This window comes from Molossus molossus, unplaced genomic scaffold (assembly GCF_014108415.1).
Source record: "Molossus molossus isolate mMolMol1 unplaced genomic scaffold, mMolMol1.p scaffold_m16_p_21, whole genome shotgun sequence".
NCBI lineage: Eukaryota > Metazoa > Chordata > Mammalia > Chiroptera > Molossidae > Molossus > Molossus molossus.
This window is the reverse complement of record NW_023425357.1, coordinates 46,412,234-46,431,443: the sequence shown is the minus strand read 5'-3', so window position 1 is coordinate 46,431,443 and position 19,210 is coordinate 46,412,234. Positions and strand designations below refer to the sequence as shown.

Here is a 19,210-nt window from a genome sequence, read left to right as displayed (position 1 = left end):
CCGCCACGCAGGGCTGCCTTCCTCGCTGGGACACTGCCTCTGACCTCCTCTAGCCAAACGGAGACAGAGAGGTTGAGCACGGTATTCACAGGATGACCGCTCCCTCCCCGCTTCAAGGACACCTCCCTGATGACCAACGCAGATGATGCCAGAGAGCAAGTGCGTTCTCAGCACTGGGTGACTCCAAACGTTCTGACGTCCTCTGAAAATGTCATCAGGCTACGTATCCATCACTCTTCTCTGGGAGAGTTTTTGCTTTTCACGTTTTGTTTTTGTTTTTTCCCCAAACTAGACTGATTTTAACTTGGATTGCTCAGCAGCCCTAGGAGGGTGCGGGTTTTCCTAGCCCCCTTGGCCTTGAGGGCGTGCAGACTCCTCTGGATGCCCCCAAGGAAAGGGCTTTGGGCAGGAGACACCCCCATGTCTGAAAGTGCCTAAGTGTGTGCAGCGAATCCCTTTTGTCCTTTGTGGTGAGCCCGCAAGGCTCAGTGCCCTGAGGGCATAGTGTCTATTTTATGCAGAGGAGAAAACACTGTTCATTGCTTAATGAGAGAGGTTTTAACGTTACTGCCCCAGATAGGTTCCTGAAATAAGCTCAGCCGTGTCAAGTATACTCCGAATATTCGTGCACATGCTCATATGATCATCTGGCGTGATAAATGGCATTGAGTACCTTTTGAGGGTCGGATCCACTTTGCAAAGCTGTGATAAATGTCACTTGGTTATTATCCCCAATGCCTCACTGTCGTGGCCACCATAGCTTTATAGGGTATCTTAACATCTGATCATGTGAGTCCTCCATCTTTGTTCTTTGTCAACATTGTCTGGACTATTCTGGTTCCTTTATCTTTCCATATCAATTTTAAAATCAGCAAGTATATATTTACCGGGAGTCTTGCTGGGACTTTAACTGGGATTGCATTAAACCTATAGATCAATTTGGGGGTAAATGGCATGTTCACAGTATCGACTCTTTTGCTCCATGGGACCAGTATGTCTGTTTATTTAGGTCTTTTTTGATCTCGTTCATCAGCATTACGTTGTTTTAGTGTTCAGAACCTGGGCGTATTTTCTTAGATTTATGTCTATGATTTCATTTTGGGAGCTATTGCAAGTGGTACTGTCTTAAAATGTTTTATTTACAATTGTTTCTTCATTGCTAGAATATAAGGATATGATTGATTTCCACATATTGATCTTTTATTCAGCAAGCTTGCTAAACTCACTTATTGGTTCTAGAAAAGGGGTTCTTTTTTTGGTATATTGCCTGTGATTTAAAAAAACTTTTTTTTAATCTTTATTGATTTTAGAGAGAGAGGAAGGGAGATGGAGAGAGAGAGATAGAAACATAGATGAGAGAGAACATCAACTAGCTGCCTCCTGCAAGCCCCCCCACCCCCCACTGGGGATCAGGCCCACAACCTGGGCATGTCTCCCGACTGGGAATCAAACTGGCAACCTCTTGGTGCATGGGTTGATGCTCAGCCACTGAGCCACACTAGCCGGGCTCCCTGTGATTTTTTTAATGTCAAAAATCATACTGTTTGTGAACAGAAAAACTTTATTTATTTATTTATTTATTTATTTATTTATTTATTTATTTATGTTTATTTTTATTTTTTTAAATCCTCACCTGAGGATATTTTTCCATTTATCTTCAGCTGGAATGGGAGGGTGAAAGAGAGAGAGAGAGAGAGACACTGATGTGAGAGGGACACCTCAACTGGTTGCTTTCCGGACAACTCCGACCAGGGCCAAGAACTGAATCACAACTGAGGTACGTGCCCTTGACCAGAACCGAACCCGCAACTCTTTGGTCCTCAGGCCTATGCTCTAACTGCTGAGCTAAACCGGCCAGGGCTTTATTTTTCTTTCCAATCTGAATGGCTTTTATTTCCTTGTCTAGACTTACTGAATTGCTAGGACTTCCAGCACCATGTTGAGAAGGAGGGGGAGAGTGGACATCCTTGGCTGGCTCCTGACCCTTACGGAGAAACACCCAGCATGATGTTGGCTGTGAGGGTCTCCGTAGTTCCTCTTCATCAAGCTCCCTTCCATTCCTAGTTTTCCGAAAAAGTTTATCGTGAATGGATGCTGAACTTGGCCTAGACCTTTATACTAGAGAAATGCAAACTCACGTTCATGCAGAAAACCGTCCATACACGTTTACGGCGGCATAACCGTCAGAACCTTAGACGAACCCACGTCCCCTCAGTGGGAGGGTGGATAAACCGACGGTGGTGCAGCCACACAAATGCACTGGAGATTCATCCACGTTGTATGCACTCTGTTAAGTAAAGGAACTGTGTCAAAGGCTCTGGGGCGGTACAATTTCATTTATCAGCATCCTGGGACAGGCGAAACTCCCGGAACATAGAACAGGTCAGTGGTTGGCAGGATTAGGAGGAGGGGCAAGACTTAACCACGAGGGACAGGCAGGGAGGAGTTCTTTCCGGCGAGGGACTTGTTCCGTACCATGTGCAGTGGGGACAGGAATGTGTGCATGTGTCAACACTCATGCAAAAGGAGTGAATTCTACTACATGTAAATGTAAAATACTAACAGATTACTTTTTAAACTAAAGTAGAAAAAAGCTGAATTAAATTAAAACAGATACTTTGGGGGCCTAATGAATCCCATCTGCAGACTGGGCCCCCCCTGTGGGCCTCCCGTTCTCAGCTCCTGCCTCGGACAGTCTGTTCCAGGCTGACTGTCCTGAAGGCGTCGCTTGACCTCATTTCTTCAAAGGAGGCCCCGAGAGGGAAAGACAGTTGTCAAGGCCACACCGCTGGTCCGCGCGGTGCCAGCCGAGGCCAGGTCTCCCTCCTCCCGGAGGACACGTCCTGAGAAGGGTCTGCATGCAGACAGGGGCACGTGGATGACGTCCTGCAATGGAACCCCACTCTCAAACACAGATTTTTGAGGAAGAATAGCAGGAATAAGAAGTTAACCGCCTGAGGAAAAAAAAGGCAAACTCTTCAAGCTTCAGCATTTACAAGACAGGTAATAAAAATTATGACCTGAACAAACAATGCTAGTGAACGTATGGGGACAGCAGACCTGGCACAGTGTCACTGTTGAAATAATTCTGTCAGGGAGAGCAGCAGTTCCGGGGAGCTGTGGGCGCGGGCGGACCCCCGCGGGCCGGCCTCCGCGCAGGGCGACTATTGATTCGAGGCCATCCCGCACATGATGAATGAGAATGTGCTTAGGAGAGGATTCAGTCAAGAGAGCCCTCCGATCAATCAGCCTGTCAACAGGCAGACGAAATTCAATTTTTATTCCTAGTAAACTCTTATTTGGTGGCAGACCATCGCTTCTGTGGAAATTGCTTCACAAAGGCCGAGGGGCACGCGTGGGAACACAGAAGGAGATAATCTTTTCAGAGCATGTGAGAAGTGAAGACTTGGGGTTCATGGCAGAGGGAGGGAATGGGGCTCTGGGCAGGGGCCACCGCAGCCCATCTTTGCCCAAAAGGACTAGTTCGAGCCAGCTCTCTGCCCTGCACAGAACGTTCCTTCTCTGTCATCTGACCCAACCGGCCCGGCAGGACACCCGCTTCGAACACCCGCAGGCCTCCTGGAGCAGACTCCTGACCCCCCGAAGGGGCTTCTACGGAAATCTTTTATTCACGTAGTTTAAACCCTATAAAACCGTCACTTTAGTAGGTAAAAAAAATGTCAAATATCAGCAATTTTATGTGGTTAAACCAAATAACTCCTCTTTTGTTCCTTTGCCATAATATTAGGTTTTGAGGCGAATTTTATTCTAATAACCTTTTCCTAGTCTCCCAAGAAATCAACTTCAGGGCTAAGGCTAGGACCGAGGATTGCTGACACCAGACCGAAGTTCTGCCCACCATTCTTTGCTGCCCCCCAAAGAGAGGTTCCCCCATTTGCCTGTGAGCCCCGGAGTCCACACATGTGTAGGGAGCGGGCCTCCTGTGCCAGGCCCTAGCAATGCTGCAGCGAATGACGGCCCCATGCGGTTCTTACGGTCTGGCAGGCGACGGGGACACAAGGCCAGCAGGAGGGTTCAGCAAACATTCACAGGTGCACCCCAGGCTGCCGAGAACACCGCAGGCAGCCTTCGACAGCCGACCTGGACTAGGGGACGAGCGAACGCCATTGGGGAACTTGCCCTGAATTCAGACCTGACGTGAAGGAGAGAGAGAAGCCAGGGCTGCCTGGAGAGCGTTCTAGAGAAAAGCATGCGTGCAGAGGTGTGGGTGGGCGTTGACTCGCGCATGGGGACACGAAGGTAGACTCCTGCGCCTGGAGAGGAGAAGGCAAGGGGGAGCCATAAGGTGAGGTTGCAGGTCTAGATCACAGGAAGGCCGGTCTAGATCACAGGAAGGCAGGTGTAGATCACAGGAAGGCAGGTGTAGATCACAGGAAGGCAGGTCTAGATCACAGGAAGGCAGGTCTAGATCACAGGAAGGCAGGTGTAGATCACAGGAAGGCAGGTCTAGATCACAGGAAGGCAGGTCTAGATCACAGGGTTCTGCGACCTGCGATGCCCACAAGTCCCTTTCCTGTAAACCGAGAAGTTTGGGCAAAGACCCCCTGAGCTTTCTATCTCATTCAGACACAGACAAGCCGCAGAGCAGGGGAAGGGAGGGGTGAGTAGTTTCCTAATATTTCCAGCCCTCCCGAAGAGGAGATCTGGCCCCGATATCCCATCAGGAGGGTTTCTGAAGTGTCCATGCTTCGGAACGGTGAGTGCTCCATCACCCGAGGCCCAGCAGCTGCTCCATAGACTGGTGAGTGCTCCATCACCCAAGGCCTAGCAGCTTCTCCATAGACTGGTGAGTGCTCCATCACCCGAGGCCCAGCAGCTTCTCCATGGACTGGCGAGTGCTCCATCACCCGAGGCCCAGCAGCTGCTCCACGGACTGGCGAGTGCTCCATTACCCGAGGCCCAGCAGCTTCTCCACGGACTGGTGAGTGCTCCATCACCCGAGGCCCAGCAGCTTCTCCACGGACTGGTGAGTGCTCCATCACCCGAGGCCCAGCAGCTTCTCCACGGACTGGTGAGTGCTCCATCACCCGAGGCCCAGCAGCTTCTCCACGGACTGGTGAGTGCTCCATCACCCGAGGCCCAGCAGCTGCTCCACAGACTGGCGAGTGCTCCATCACCCGAGGCCCAGCAGCTGCTCCACAGACTGGCGAGTGCTCCATCACCCGAGGCCCAGCAGCTTCTCCACAGACTGGCGAGTGCTCCATCACCTGAGGCCCAGCAGCTTCTCCACAGACTGGTGAGTGCTCCATCACCCGAGGCCCAGCAGCTGCTCCACAGACTGGCGAGTGCTCCATCACCCGAGGCCCAGCAGCTTCTCCACGGACTGGCGAGTGCTCCATCACCCGAGGCCCAGCAGCTGCTCCACAGACTGGCGAGTGCTCCATCACCCGAGGCCCAGCAGCTTCTCCACAGACTGGCGAGTGCTCCATCACCTGAGGCCCAGCAGCTGCTCCACAGACTGGCGAGTGCTCCATCACCCGAGGCCCAGCAGCTTCTCCACAGACTGGCGAGTGCTACATCACCCGAGGCCCAGCAGCTGCTCCACAGACTGGCGAGTGCTCCATCACCCGAGGCCCAGCAGCTTCTCCATGGACTGGCGAGTGCTCCATCACCCGAGGCCCAGCAGCTTCTCCACGGACTGGTGAGTGCTCCATCACCCGAGGCCCAGCAGCTGCTCCACAGACTGGCGAGTGCTCCATCACCCGAGGCCCAGCAGCTGCTCCACAGACTGGCAGCCCCCAGACTAGTCCACGAAGCTTACCAGCCGTCGCTTCCCCAATCCCACATGGAGACAGAAGATGCCGAACCAACAAAGGAGCCAGATCCTCCTTCAGATGCTCGAGAAACCAGATGGTGACGACCAAGAGAAGAGGCGGGCAGCATTCCTCACACGGGGGACGTGAAGGGGACTCTGCCATCACTCCACCCCGGACGCCAGACACCCCCTCCGACAGCTCGCCTTCTCGAGCCCCGTCGGGGGGGCAGAGCGTCCGCCAGCGGGCATACGGCTGACTTGCCCCTGGACCGAGGCGTGGGAAACTTTTTCTGACAAGAGTTAAAATGCGGACTGGCTTTTCCGAAGACTTTGGGATAATTTTGTCTAGCAATAGTACAGCATGTACGTCGGGGAGGGGCTTCTTCTACTCTTCCCACAAGCTACACTGAAAGGTCTTATCTTCCACTCTCTCCAATCAAGTGAGACGGTGCGTCCTCCCCGCCAAAAGAAAATGAATCTCAGCTACAATGGTTGGGTCTATTAGAAGGGCAATGAAGAAAAATAACTCATGTACTAGGTAATAGGATAAAAGTTAAACTCATCCCTAATTTTTTTGTATCGCTTATTTTGTGGGAGCTTTTAAGGCTAAAATATCCAAATAATGAGTTTAACTCTGAGAGACTCATACACCGGGAGTCCTGGCCCTCCTGCTTCAGTGTCTCTCCTCTGGCCTCCTCTGACCACACGCCACTGGGGCCGAGGGGACGGGCCTGCCGCGCGGTCTGTCCCCTGGACCCCAGGCCATGTTCCCAGGCCCTGCGGACCCTGGTCAATCAGCCCTGTGCCTACTTCCTGCGCTCTGATTCTTCCGCCTTGTCTGCCTCCTCCAGGTCCCGAGACTAGGAGATCCTGTCTCCGTGGAACTGGGGGTGCCACCCTTCTGGGGTGTGTGCATCACACAGTGTGGCGGTTTCCTCCCCTGGGCGTGACCACCCAGAGGCCAGGAGGTAGGGCTTCCGGGCGCGGCTTGGTCTCCCCGGGACAGCCTCCGCCCCGAAGCTCCGGGAGCTCCCGTCACCTCGTCACCACAAAGGACCCTCCGCCTTTTCACCCAGGAAGTGCCAGGCACCCGGAGCTCTGCGTCAGGAGCTGAGCTCAAACACCAAGTATCGAACACTCGATGCTCCAGCACCTGTATCGATCAGGACATTTCATAGGTTTTCAGAGCTCCGGCCAGGAGTCGGGGACAAACACCAACATACAATATATTTCTTACAATAGCACAATAGATCAATGTGCTTTGCAAACCCATCTAGCCCTGGCCGGTTTGGCTCAGCGGTTAGAGCGTCAGCCTGCGGTCCAGAGAGACCCGGGTTCGGTTCCTGCTAAGGGCACGTACCTCGGTTGCAGTTTGTCCCCCACCCTGGTTGGGTCGTGTGGGTGGCGGCCACTCGATGTGTCCCTTTCACGTCGATGTTTCTCTCTCTCTTCCCCCCTCCCACTCTATCTGAACAAAATATCAAAAAATGTCCTCGGGTGAGGATAAAAAAACAAAAACCCATCTGCGCTCCGGACTATACTTGCTGCCAGGAAGAGGGGGCCTTAGGACTGCTTGAAGTATGAGCGGGGAGACCAGAGAAGCAGACTGCGTATCACCAGCAGAGTGCTCGTGTGGAGACAATGAGAGACGGCTGCACTAACCACGCGTGTCTGGTCGTACGGAAGGAACACCCGGTAGAATCGAGTGGCACGCGTACAATACGACCGCGGAGCCACTGGGAAAACAAGGCTGCTGCCCACGCAGGTGTCTGCGAGGAAGACGCCACGCCTCACACCAAGTTCAGTCCCTCCACCCGCACCCCCGGAGCCCCCACGCCTCACACCAAGTTCGGTCCCTCCACCCGCACCCCCGGAGCCCCTACGCCTCACACCAAGTTCGGTCCCTCCACCCGCACCCCCGGAGCCCCCACGCCTCACACCAAGTTCGGTCCCTCCACCCGCACCCCTGGAGCCCCCACGCCTCACACCAAGTTCGGTCCCTCCACCCGCACCCCCGGAGCCCCCACGCCTCACACCAAGTTCAGTCCCTCCACCCACACCCCTGGAGCCCCCACGCCTCACACCAAGTTCAGTCCCTCCACCCGCACCCCCGGAGCCCCCGCGCCTCACACCAAGTTCGGTCCCTCCACCCGCACCCCCGGAGTTCCCACGCCTCACACCAAGTTTGGTCCCTCCACCCACACCCCTGGAGCCCCCAAGCCTCACATGAAGTTCGGTCCCTCCACCCGCACCCCTGGAGCCCCCACGCCTCACGTGAAGTTCGGTCCCTCCACCCGCACCCCTGGAGCCCCCACGCCTCACGTGAAGTTCGGTCCCTGCACCCGCACCCCTGGAGCCCCCCCCCACGCTCTTCCTCAAACAAAAGTGGGGGTGAGAACAAGTGGCACTAAGATGAAGAAGCACTGGGCACCTCGGGCAGGCAGGGGGCGCAGGGGAGCAGTATGCTCCGCTCGGGCTCGGGAGGACGTGGGAGAAGTATTTCATCTCAGGGCCGTGTTTTAACATGAAAAATGACCCGCTCTTTATCCATTAAACTATTAGTACATCCCAGCATCGTGGGTCTTAATAATATTTCCTTAAATAACTGGGAAAGCCTATTGGTTTTGTTTCTTCCAGAAAAGAAAAAAAAGTGAAAAGAGGAAAATACAACATATTGGACTTGAGAGATCAAGCTAATTAAAATTGTAAATGCCAATAATGATATCTGACATTTCTTTTCAACAATAACCAATTATTGTAAGCACTCCCCCAATAGCTATTAAATCTCCCTCTACAATCCTCATTTATTCACATTTGGAATAACGAATACACATCATTTGTCCTAGCCCCTTCCATTAGTCTACGTATAAATATATATACAGGCAGAGGTATGGCTTATGTTTTGTCTAATTAGAGTATCACATTCCATGTTGAAAGCAATATTAAGTTACATTTAGGGAAACAGGAATATTGTATGTTAAAAAGCAGAATAAAGCTACACATCTGGTATATTTTAGTTGTGGGATATGTAATATCTCCATCCTTTTCCAATTCTGTCTACCGGACACCAAAATGAACAACTTTAGGAAGTGTTTCCTTTCCGTGGAAACGTGGAGCCCAAACAGAGAGCTTGGTGGATGGATTGAAAATGGATGTGAAGAGTCAATAGCTATTGGAACAGATTGGAAACTGGAGCCTGGGGAAGAAATGGTTGGTTTCTGAGGGATCTGAGAGCTCGGCTCAGGATAGGAGGGTCCTGGAGGGAGCTGCCTGACAGAGCCCAGCAGAGCAGCAGCCGTAAGTGTGGATGGAGGAGGATGAACCCACCGACAGTGGCGGCCGGAACACGGGCTGCAACAGCTTGGCATCAGAAGTGCGGACCAGGCTTCCGGCCACGACTCTGTGGCATGGGCCACACAGTCACTAAGTAGAGGAAGGTTCTCCCTGCTTGAAGGAGACACCTCATTGCCCACTGAGTCGTGTGAAAACCCCCGGATAAATTAGGTGATGACCATCAGCTGAACTGAAATATTTCACTGTCATCAAGTGGCACTTGAAGAAGGGACGGAGACGAGGGGACAGCGCTATGAGCCCAGATGTATCTATGCTCCTGAGATGAACCGTGTGTGAGAGCATCCGTGATCATGTCCATCTCGTAGGGAGGAAATCAAGGCTTGGAGACGTCTATAGAAGCTGCCCGAGAGAATACAGTTAGGAAATGAGCTTTGAGTCAGATCCTTGAGACTCATGTCCTGCCAACCCCCTGCTTGTGACAATACTGCAGTCACAGGTTCTTTCCGTGCCTCCGAGTCACCATGCCCTTCCTTCTGCAGAGGGCTTCACCCGAGGTGCCCCTGCCTGAAAGAGGGCTCGGCAGCGGGCCCTTCCCCGGAATGAATGAATGAATGAATGAATAAATGAATGAATGAATGAATGAATGAATGAACAAACGAATGAATGAATGAATGGAGAAGTTGTTTCCAGCTTAGTTATCTAAATCTGAAACCCGGGCTTAATCGATTCAACCAGGCTCCTTTGACAAAAGTTAAGAGGCTTTGAAGTGATGCACTTGCCACAGTCACCATGACAGCGGTCTGGGAGGTGGATGGGGCTTGCCAGCCTGGTCTCCTGGCCCAAGATTCTGTGAGGACCAAGTGACCAAAAGAGTCCACTCTGAAAAGGGGGGGAAATCGGGACTTAGGAAAAAATGCCACTAAAAAACGCCCTCCAGGAAAACATAAGGGAAGTAAGAAAAAGGAGTCAGAATAGAAGAAAGCCTAGTCATTTCTTCATTTAGTTCAGTCAAATAAGCGCTAATAATCTCTGGTTCAATGTGGTAGGTGACGTTCTGTGCCAGACACAACGCTAAGCCTCGTGGCAGCGTCTCGTTTCCGTGGACATCACACGTTGCAGCTGCCGCCGTGAGAACGGAAGCTCAAAGACACCGAGCTGCCTGTCAAGGTCCCCGCCTGAGTAGCTGCTGAGACTCCCACACAGGTGTGCTGTCTCCAGTGACCGCGACCGTCTGCAGTACTAAAATACCGCAGATACACTCTGGGGGGCAGGAGGAGAAGGGAGGGGGGAGCCAGAGCAGACGCCGCAAGTGGAAGACTGTTGTGGACAACCTCCCAGGCTGCCCACGACCCTGTCGGCGCAAGGCGGCTGCATTCTCCGCTGTCCTCCCAGCTGCGCCCCAACCCACGTGCAGGGGTGCTGCACCGGCGAAAAAGAGAACAGAAGCAACTGTCAATGCATCTGGCTAGTTCATTCCTAGTGCTTCCCAAACAGAGGATCCCAACCAAGCACTGGGTAAATCGTTGGTCATCAACCAATAATTTTGCTTTTGACCATGAAAAAGAATTTTTCAATGACTTCTAAAACATGAAGAGGCAGCCCCCCAATTTAGTGGATTTCCATACCTCTAGTCTGTCTGATCAGGGACATAAGCAAGTCTGTCTGAATTGTGCTCTCATGGCTTAGTTGGCCACACGTGACTGTGGGAATGGTTTTCCCAGAAGCCCCAGGTGCATGGCGATGCGGCCAATCCTCATGAAACCCTGTGCCTTCTAGCAGTCTCCCCCAAAATGCATATTCATCGCATTCATCCTCCACTTCATACCCCTGTGGCCCTACCAGGTGCAGAACCATAACTCATAAGAAATATTAACATTAGCTGTTTATCACGGAGCTTGCAAAACAGAAAAGCAATAAAATTGGAGGCATGCTCACTCAATTACCATCGAAATAGATATCACAAAAATTATTCAGTGTCAGAAATCTAATTTTGTATGATATTTCGTTATATTTCCACTACTAATTTTTCTTCCCTCTAGTATTAGTGAATTAATATGCTTTAAATGCCCCTCCAGCTACCCTAGAAAAAAAAATACTACTTATTTAGTTGAGCTACCCAAATCCATTAGACAAATTTCCTTTACAGCAAAGCATTGATGAATGAAATGTCTCATGCTAATGTAAGAATAATCAATTTAGAATGCTTATGACAATTAACCAAGCTGAGGATATGCCTTGAAGGCTCCATGCTTTGTCAGCCCTGATTTGGATTAAACTTGCACTAATGGGATCATTTTTCTTCCAAAAGGTATTCTTTTTAGGCAGACCTATCAATTAATATGAATTATGCATGTATAAAAGTACTAATGTCATTAATTAGACAAATTAATTTTTATGATGCAGTGGATAGACTAACACTAGATTATATGTGATAACTTCCCCACGGCGCCCACCGATTTGAAATAAATGAATAGTTTATATTTGCTTTCCACAGACTCCACAGGGATTAATCAGGCCGGTCTGGAGGCGGGAGATGGTGAGAAGCCGAATCTTCTTGATGGTCTTCGCAGCCCGAGGGGTCACTTCGGAGACAGCAGAGCCCAGATTTCAACAGGGAGAAACTTCAGAATAATGCTACATAGGATCATGGGGGACATTTTAGTAAACTGTAACCACTTTTTTCTGGAAAGCACTTATTGATTGCCTCCCCAAATTTACATGCTATTGTCCAAGTGGGCTAAGCATCAAAACTCAGAAGAAAAAGAGTAAGGAAAGGGGCATTTCCAGTGTTGCATTGGCAGACGCCTCATTGACACTGGGCGAATGTGACTGGTACACTATTTACCTTTAGGCTCTGGGTCTATGTCATGACTCCGAAGCCTGGTATCAGCTAGTTCATTCTCAGTTCATGAAAACTTTCCTTTCCTCGAGCCCAGTGTGTTCTCTAAAGGGTATGACGATGGGACCACGGGTGGTGCAGTATTTGTCAGGGTAACCATCGCCGTCTTCATTCACCTTCCAGAAGACTGATGGTGATCATGAAGTGATCTCCACTAAGAAAGTAAACCTGAAGTTCTTTTACTTCTTTTTACTGTTGTAGTCTTTGTTTTGTTGGAATGTAAAGCGGGACCTGTTTTAAGGTTTGTAACTAGGATGACTGATGACATAACCGAAAGTCAGACCGGCGCACCCCATCAGGGCAAGCCCGGTGGGCACCCAGCCAGCGGATGTGATCTAGGAAATGTCTCCAGGTTGGGCACGAGAGGTCAATACTGTCTCTTGTTCAAAGTTCACATAGTTACTGCCTGGAGCATGGAACATGTTCCATACACGTGGACTGAGCCCTGGCTGGTTTGGCTCAGCTGTTGGAACGTCGGTCCGTGGATCAGAGAGTCCTGGGTTCGGTTCCCTCTAAGGGCACGGACCTCGTTCGCAGTTTGTCCCGGCCCCAGTTGAGGTCGTGTGGGTGGCAGCCAGTCAATGTGTCTCTCTCACATTGATGTTTCTCTCTCTCTTCCTCTCTCTCTCCCTCCCGCTCTATCTGAAGATAAATGCAAAAAATGTCCTCCGGTGAGGGGAGAAAAAAAATACACATGAACTGAAAAAAAATGAGAAGTGTTCATTTATCTAAGGTCTTGACCATGGTACTAAAAGTGAGAGACCACTGCAGACATGCAGAGGACATCCACTCTCCATTCCCCGTGTCCCGTGTTACTCCCATGAAGGTATGGCATGTCCATGAACAGCAAGCCCCTTGAGGACAGAGAGGCCTGGGTTCAGGTCATGGACCTGCCATGTTCTGGCTGAGCAACCCTGGGGCTTTGGTGCTGCCTCCCTGGGCGTTTGTGAGGTTTCTTTGACAGGTGATCAGCAACAACATGGTACCTGCCCTGAACGAGTGTGTACCACCACCCACTAAAAGAATCGATGTCTTTACTATTCAGAACAAGGCATAGAAGGCAATGGCAACCCCCGGAGAAACTGTCGCTTTGCACCTCTCTAAACACCTCCATGGGCAAACGCCCTGATGAGTAGCAGGACGGACCAAGCCCGACCATGAAGATGTAGGGGAGCATCTCATCCTCTCATTCGATTCTAGTAATATTTCCATCTTTCTCTGTCAAGAGGTAGGTGAGAGAGGAAATGTAAGTAGGGTGGTGGACCCTGGGGCAGCATTCTGGGTTCAAATCTCACTCTGCTATGGACCAGAACTCTCACCTTGAGCAGCTTCTCGTCGCTTCCTTTCCTTGCCTCTACAGGGATGACAATGGTAGGGTGACTTCTAAATAACATAATTAAATACATTGAAACTTACAAAGTGCTTGAAACAAGGACTGGCATACAGCACGCAAGTAATCAATAAGCAACATTATTTGGCATTTACTGTGTTCTAGATGCCTTAGATACAGTATTTAATTTAAACATCACAGCACCCTTGGGAGATGAGTATAAATGAGACCATTTTAGAGAGGAGAAGGTTACGTTTCAGAGTGTCCCTCTCGGTCAGTGTCACCCATCTGCCAGCAGAAGAAGGATTTGAACTCCGGGTCGTCTGAGAAGCTACTGTATAGGAGTGAGAAAGAGCAGGAGAGCGAAGTCTGGGACTTAGGGGGGGAAACCTCTTCGTTTCGAGACTCCTGCTACTCAGCGAAAGTGGGGATGGTGCTTGGTCATGAAGGTGAATGCTGTGTGGGTGACGGTGACCGCCGCCCACCCTGGTCACGAGCTGGGCGCATCCTATGGACAGATATTGTCAGTAAATAATGACGTACCACCTGGGGACTCCAGATGGAATCCTCACCTTCCAGCCATGCGTCTCATCTCCCCACTCTGTCTTATTGTCAACGGTGTGACGAGGACTCTGCAATAACTCCCCACGAGTTTCTGGAAGAGGAGAGCCAGTGTGTTGTAGGAGCCATGCCCAGGCCTGTCAAAGGAATCGCGCTGGCTTAGACTAGCAAAATGGTCATAGGCTGTGACCAAGAAAGGTCTCACTTTATAATATCCATCAACAATATTGCTTCCAGAGGTAACGCAATCACCCAGATCAGATTTGCAAACTTCAACATGGTCTGTGATGTCATATATACTTCTTAGAAGGTTGCATTCCTAGAGCAGGTGCCTGTGTGTACCTGTCTAGTCATGGTCTTGGTGTGGGGATGGTCACAGTACTCAAGCCAGGCCAATGATACTACATTACTGGACTCTTGTTGGAATTGGAAGTGTCAGCTATAGGGATGGTGCAAGCTTGGAGCGTTTCAAGGGACTGGAGTTATCGGATTTCCCCCCGAACGTGCGGGCTCTCTTGTGTGCTCTCTGTGGGAGGAACAGCCCAGCATGAGGTATGTGTAAAGGAGAAGGAAGGGTGACGTTAACTCGACAATGTGATCCCTCCCTGCTGTCAGGTGGAATCGCGGAGCTTTGAAGAAGCCACGTTTGGCTCAGCTGCCACTCCCCTTTCCTCCAAGGGCATCTTGCCAGCTAGACACTTAAAATGGAAAACCCAGGAGTCTTCACGCTGTGCAAGTTGGTAAAACAGCACAAAAACCAGGGCTCCTTCATTGCAAGCATCCGAAACTAACGCCAACTAACACAAAGCAAAAAGGAACCTAGTTGGTAGACATAGGTAGTTCCCACAAACCATGGAAAAACTGAGATACTGGGGTAAATGCCACGATGATCCCAGCAGGGATCTGAATAGCACAATGCAATGAATTGTCTCTTCCAGGCGTTCCCTCTCACGGAAGTTTTTCTTTCTGTGGTGGTCAGTTCACGCAGCGCCAGTGGTGGCTGACCCGTCCCCCACACCCGCCCTAGTGTGGGTGCACAGCCTAACGCCTTCAGCATCGACTTCCCGAGATCACCTTTGGGTTTCTCCATGACCGCAAAGAAAAGATGAATAGTTTCATCCTCGAACTGGTTTACTCTCATCTCAAGGGAAAATACTGGCAGTTTTTAAAAACTGCAACCTGGACCATCTGGTCAAAGTATTAAGAAAGGAAGAAGGTGAGTTTTGGAGCTGAGCCGTCACTGCGCTGATGGTGGAAGGCGGTCCCCACCCCTGCTGCTCGTCAGAGAGCGGTGTCCCTCACGGGGACAAATGCCATTCCCACGGAGCACTGTGGAAACACAAAACCACAGGGACTTAGATTGTTAACCTTAACCCATACTTACTGTGCTTTTTAATAAACTTTTTACCAAAGTTTATTATAGAGAAAAGTATGTAAATAATACATATACAGCTCAATAAACTTTCGCAGTGAGCACACCTGTGTGACTACTCCTCAAGTCAATGAATTGCGCATGACCAGAACCCAAGACGTCCTCACTGTATTTCCTTCATGTCAAAACTCACCTCTCCTCAAAGGCAACCATTTCCTTGACTTCTTACAACATAAAATTGTGTATGTTTTCAACCTGTATGAAGGATGTGAGATAATAGAAAATATGTATTGGTCTTGGGTCCAGTTCCTGACACAGAGCTTCTAAAACACATGGAATTTCCTGAGTGTTCTGTGTTCTAATGAGGTGATTGAGTGTGCTCTCCTGGATGAGGGTTGGCCCCTGGAAAGAACAAACTACGATTGGAAGCTTGGAGTTTTTTTAAAATTATTTTTTCTTTATTGATTTTAGAGAGAGAGGAAGGAAGAGGGAGAAATAGATAGAAACATGGATGAGAGAGAACATCGATTGGCCGCCTCCTGCACGCCCCCACTGGAGATTTGGCCCACAACCTGGGCATGTGCCCTGACCAGGAACTGAACTGGAAACCTCTTGGTGCATGGGTCAATGCTCAACCACTGAGCCACACCAGCCAGGCAAGAATTTTGGAATTTTCATCCCTGACCTTCATTTTCTTGGGACAAGAGAAGGGCTGGAACCGAAGTCAATGATCAATCCTGCCTGTGTGAGAACGTCTCCATAAAAGTCCCAGGGCGGGGGAACTTCCAGGTCGGTGAACACATCCACACACCAGTGGGGTGATGCACCCCAACCCACCCAGATAGAAGCTCCTGCAGTTGGGACCCTCCAAGACCTCATGCTATGTATCTCTTGATCTGGCTGTTCATTTGTATCCTTCATCATATCTTTTTATAAATGGGTAATTGTAAGTAAATGTTTCTCTGAGTTCTGTGAGCAGCTCTGGCAAATAATTGAATCCAGGAGGGAGGAGGTCACGGGAACCTCTGATTTGTAGCCAAGCCACACGGAAGTCGTAGGTGCTCTGGGGACCTAACACTTGCCATTGGCATCTGAAGTCGGATGGGGTTGGCAGTCTCCTGGGACTGAGCCCTTAACCTGTGGGATCTGACCCTGTCCCCAGGTCGCCAGTGTCAGGACTGAGTTCACTGTAGCACCCTCAGCTGGTGTTACAAAGAACTGCTTGGTGAGAAAAAACAACCACCGCATGTTTGATGCCTGGAAGTGTCAGAAGTGAAGTACCCTGTGCAAAAGTAAAGAAGAAACACAGGAGAAGGAGAACGGTAGGTTTTTTTTAAATACAAAAAGAATTACACAATCTATATTTTTTTGTGTGTCTGGCTTTTTTTCATTCAAAATTGTGTTTCATCCATAGGATTCATCCATGTTTTTGAGTGTAGCTGTAGTTTGTTCATTTTTTATTGATGTAAAGTATCTCATTGTATGAACGTAGTACAGTTTCTTTTCCCATTTTACTCTTAGTGGACATTAAAGTTGCTTCTAATTTCTAGCTACTAAGGATGCTGCTACGGTGTGTGCTTGCAACAGGTGTACGTCTACATCGGCATGTCCAAACCCTGAACGTAGATTCGGCTTCAGCGAAGCCTACCAAACAGCTTTCAGAAGTGGTTGTACCAATGTACACACTATCCCAGTGTAGGCAAATGTGCATCACTCCACACCTTCATCAACATGTAGTATGTTCCGGTTTCTTCAGTTTTACCCATTGAAAATCAGGAATATTTGCCAAAAGCCCCCTCACCCTAGGAGGCTCTCAACTCCAATTCCCTCTTTCTGGGCCCATGAGACTATCAACAGCTTCGCCCAGTCTGCGTCTCTGGGCTGCTGTTTACAGACTGTCAAATGTCTGCGCTGAAAAAGCCACGTGGACTATTTCTCTCTAGGATGTGGCCTTTGCAATGCCAATTCTTATCTCCCGAAGCAAAAACATTTGCTCGGATTCTTCTTGTAGCTGATATTTTCTACCTCTTGTTGCCTGAGAATCAGCAATCAGCAAGCACTTCCGTTAGAAAGGCACCGCGGACATTGGGGTTACCCCACGGGTACCCCTTTTCTCCTGGAACATGGTTCTCTACCTGGGTGCCTCGTCAGCTCTCCGGTGCCTTCCAACAGACTTCCAAAACATGCACCCACCTTTCCTAACTGTTCCCAGTGGGTGGGTTAGTGTGATACAGGTAGTCTCAAGGGGAAGTTGATTATAATAATAATCACATATCATGAAAACTTGTAATCTTATTGCAAGTATTACAAACTCAAATTTCTACAGAGATTAGGCAGGTAAAATAAATCGGGGAAGGGTGCTAGGTTCGGGCAAAGCACAAACCACACAGCTGTCTAGATAGGGGAGTGCTGGTGTTGAAGTCTTCGAACTAATCCATCGAAGCCAGAAATGTAGGGACTGATGTTTCATCTTATGAGTTTTAAATATTGCCATCTTGAAAACATTTTTTTTCAACCTGGGCCTAGAAATTTATTTCCAGACTGTATGTACCCAACAACTAATAGTCGATAATCTCCTTTTTTCATTTTTGAAAATCTGTTATTTACTAGGATCACATCTCTGTTTTAATTTATTCAAAGACTACTTTTAAACACTCTTCGTAAAAGTCCGGGCCAGCTTTAACAGGAGACATATGATTCACAGTTTTTTACTCCTTGAAATCCACGAGTAAGTAATGACAGATAAATATGATTATGGAAATCTGGGGAAAAGAAAGACCTGTTCCTGCTGGGTGGGCTGGAAAAAGACTGGAACTGAGTGACAGTTTTTTAAAATTGCATTTATTAGGGTGACTTCGTTAATAAAATTATATAGGTTCCAAGGGCTCAGTTCTATATACGTCATCTGTCCATTGTACTGTGTGTTCACCACCCCAAGTCAAGTCTCCTTCCGGCACCATTTCTCCCCCCTTCACTCACCCTTTCCCTCTGCTGTCTGTGTCTATGAAGTTTCTTTGTTTGTTTGTTTGGGTTTTCTTTGCTTTGCTTAATCCCTTCCCCCTTTTCACCCATGAATAACACTTGATAGAACATCAAAAAGGAACGAACTGGGCAATGGCACAGAGCCCGGACGGAGCAGGTCGCTTTGGGGACTGAGGACGCAGGAGTAGACAGGCGCCTCTTCACGTCGGGGGTGTGGGGTGACAGACCAGCCTGGACTTGGCCCTGCCTCCAGGGAAAGCCAGCCCAAGCCTGACTCCTCAGCGGAACCCCGGCGTCTTCATCGGGGTCAGTAAGAAAACCACCAAACGCTGCTGTCGGGTCAGTTTCTCAGCCTCATAAACAAGCTCCTGTGTCTGTAATTATAACTAATATATGGGAGGATCAGACAGGGATGAACAGATGTTGGAGCAAAATGAAGATACACAGAGCACAACTGTGCGGTATAAAAACCAGAGTTTATACGGTGCAGCTGGCTGCAGCGCGTTCTTTTCCTAATTTTTAAATTTTATTTACAAGGTGTGGCATCTGGCCTTCTATTGTCAAACCTCAGTTTTGCTTGCAGCTAATTTTCTCCGGATACAAAGAGGCTCAGGCAATGCTGGTAAGAGACCTAACTAAAACTCCTCTCTGAAAAAGACAGCCCGGGAATTAGAAGGGTGACCCAGAGTGGCCATCAGAGATAAATGGCCTGAACGGAATTTGTCTGCATTTCGAATCGGGCTTGGTGCTCTCCCGGAGCTGCCGAGAAAGCCCGTGCCAGTCAAGCAGGTGGACGAACGGCTTCCCCCCAGGAGCCCACGAAAGCAGTGCTATATGGAAGCAGGCAGGAAGCCACACAATGTAAGCAAATGTATGCCATTAACAACAGAGAGGTCTGACCTAAATGCACCTCGACCCTGACAGAGCCCTCGGAACTGTCCTTGTCCGGCCGGCAGATTCCAGGCGGCGCCGGACCCGGGCCTGCAGAACCCAGGT

The 19,210-nt window shown here is 49.6% G+C and overlaps 1 long non-coding RNA gene across 1 annotated transcript in view; it reads right to left on the bottom strand.

Annotated features, from left to right (window-relative positions):
• Window positions 1–1,930: 1,930 nt before the first annotated feature.
• The window catches only part of LOC118638943, a 33,817-nt gene continuing 16,537 nt past the window's right edge, over window positions 1,931–19,210 (bottom strand). Inside the window, exons 2-3 of the long non-coding RNA XR_004961135.1 lie at window positions 2,139–2,287; window positions 1,931–2,060 (exon numbers count right to left, since the gene is read on the bottom strand). This is a non-coding gene — a long non-coding RNA (uncharacterized LOC118638943). The remainder of the gene's footprint in view (window positions 2,061–2,138; window positions 2,288–19,210) is intronic.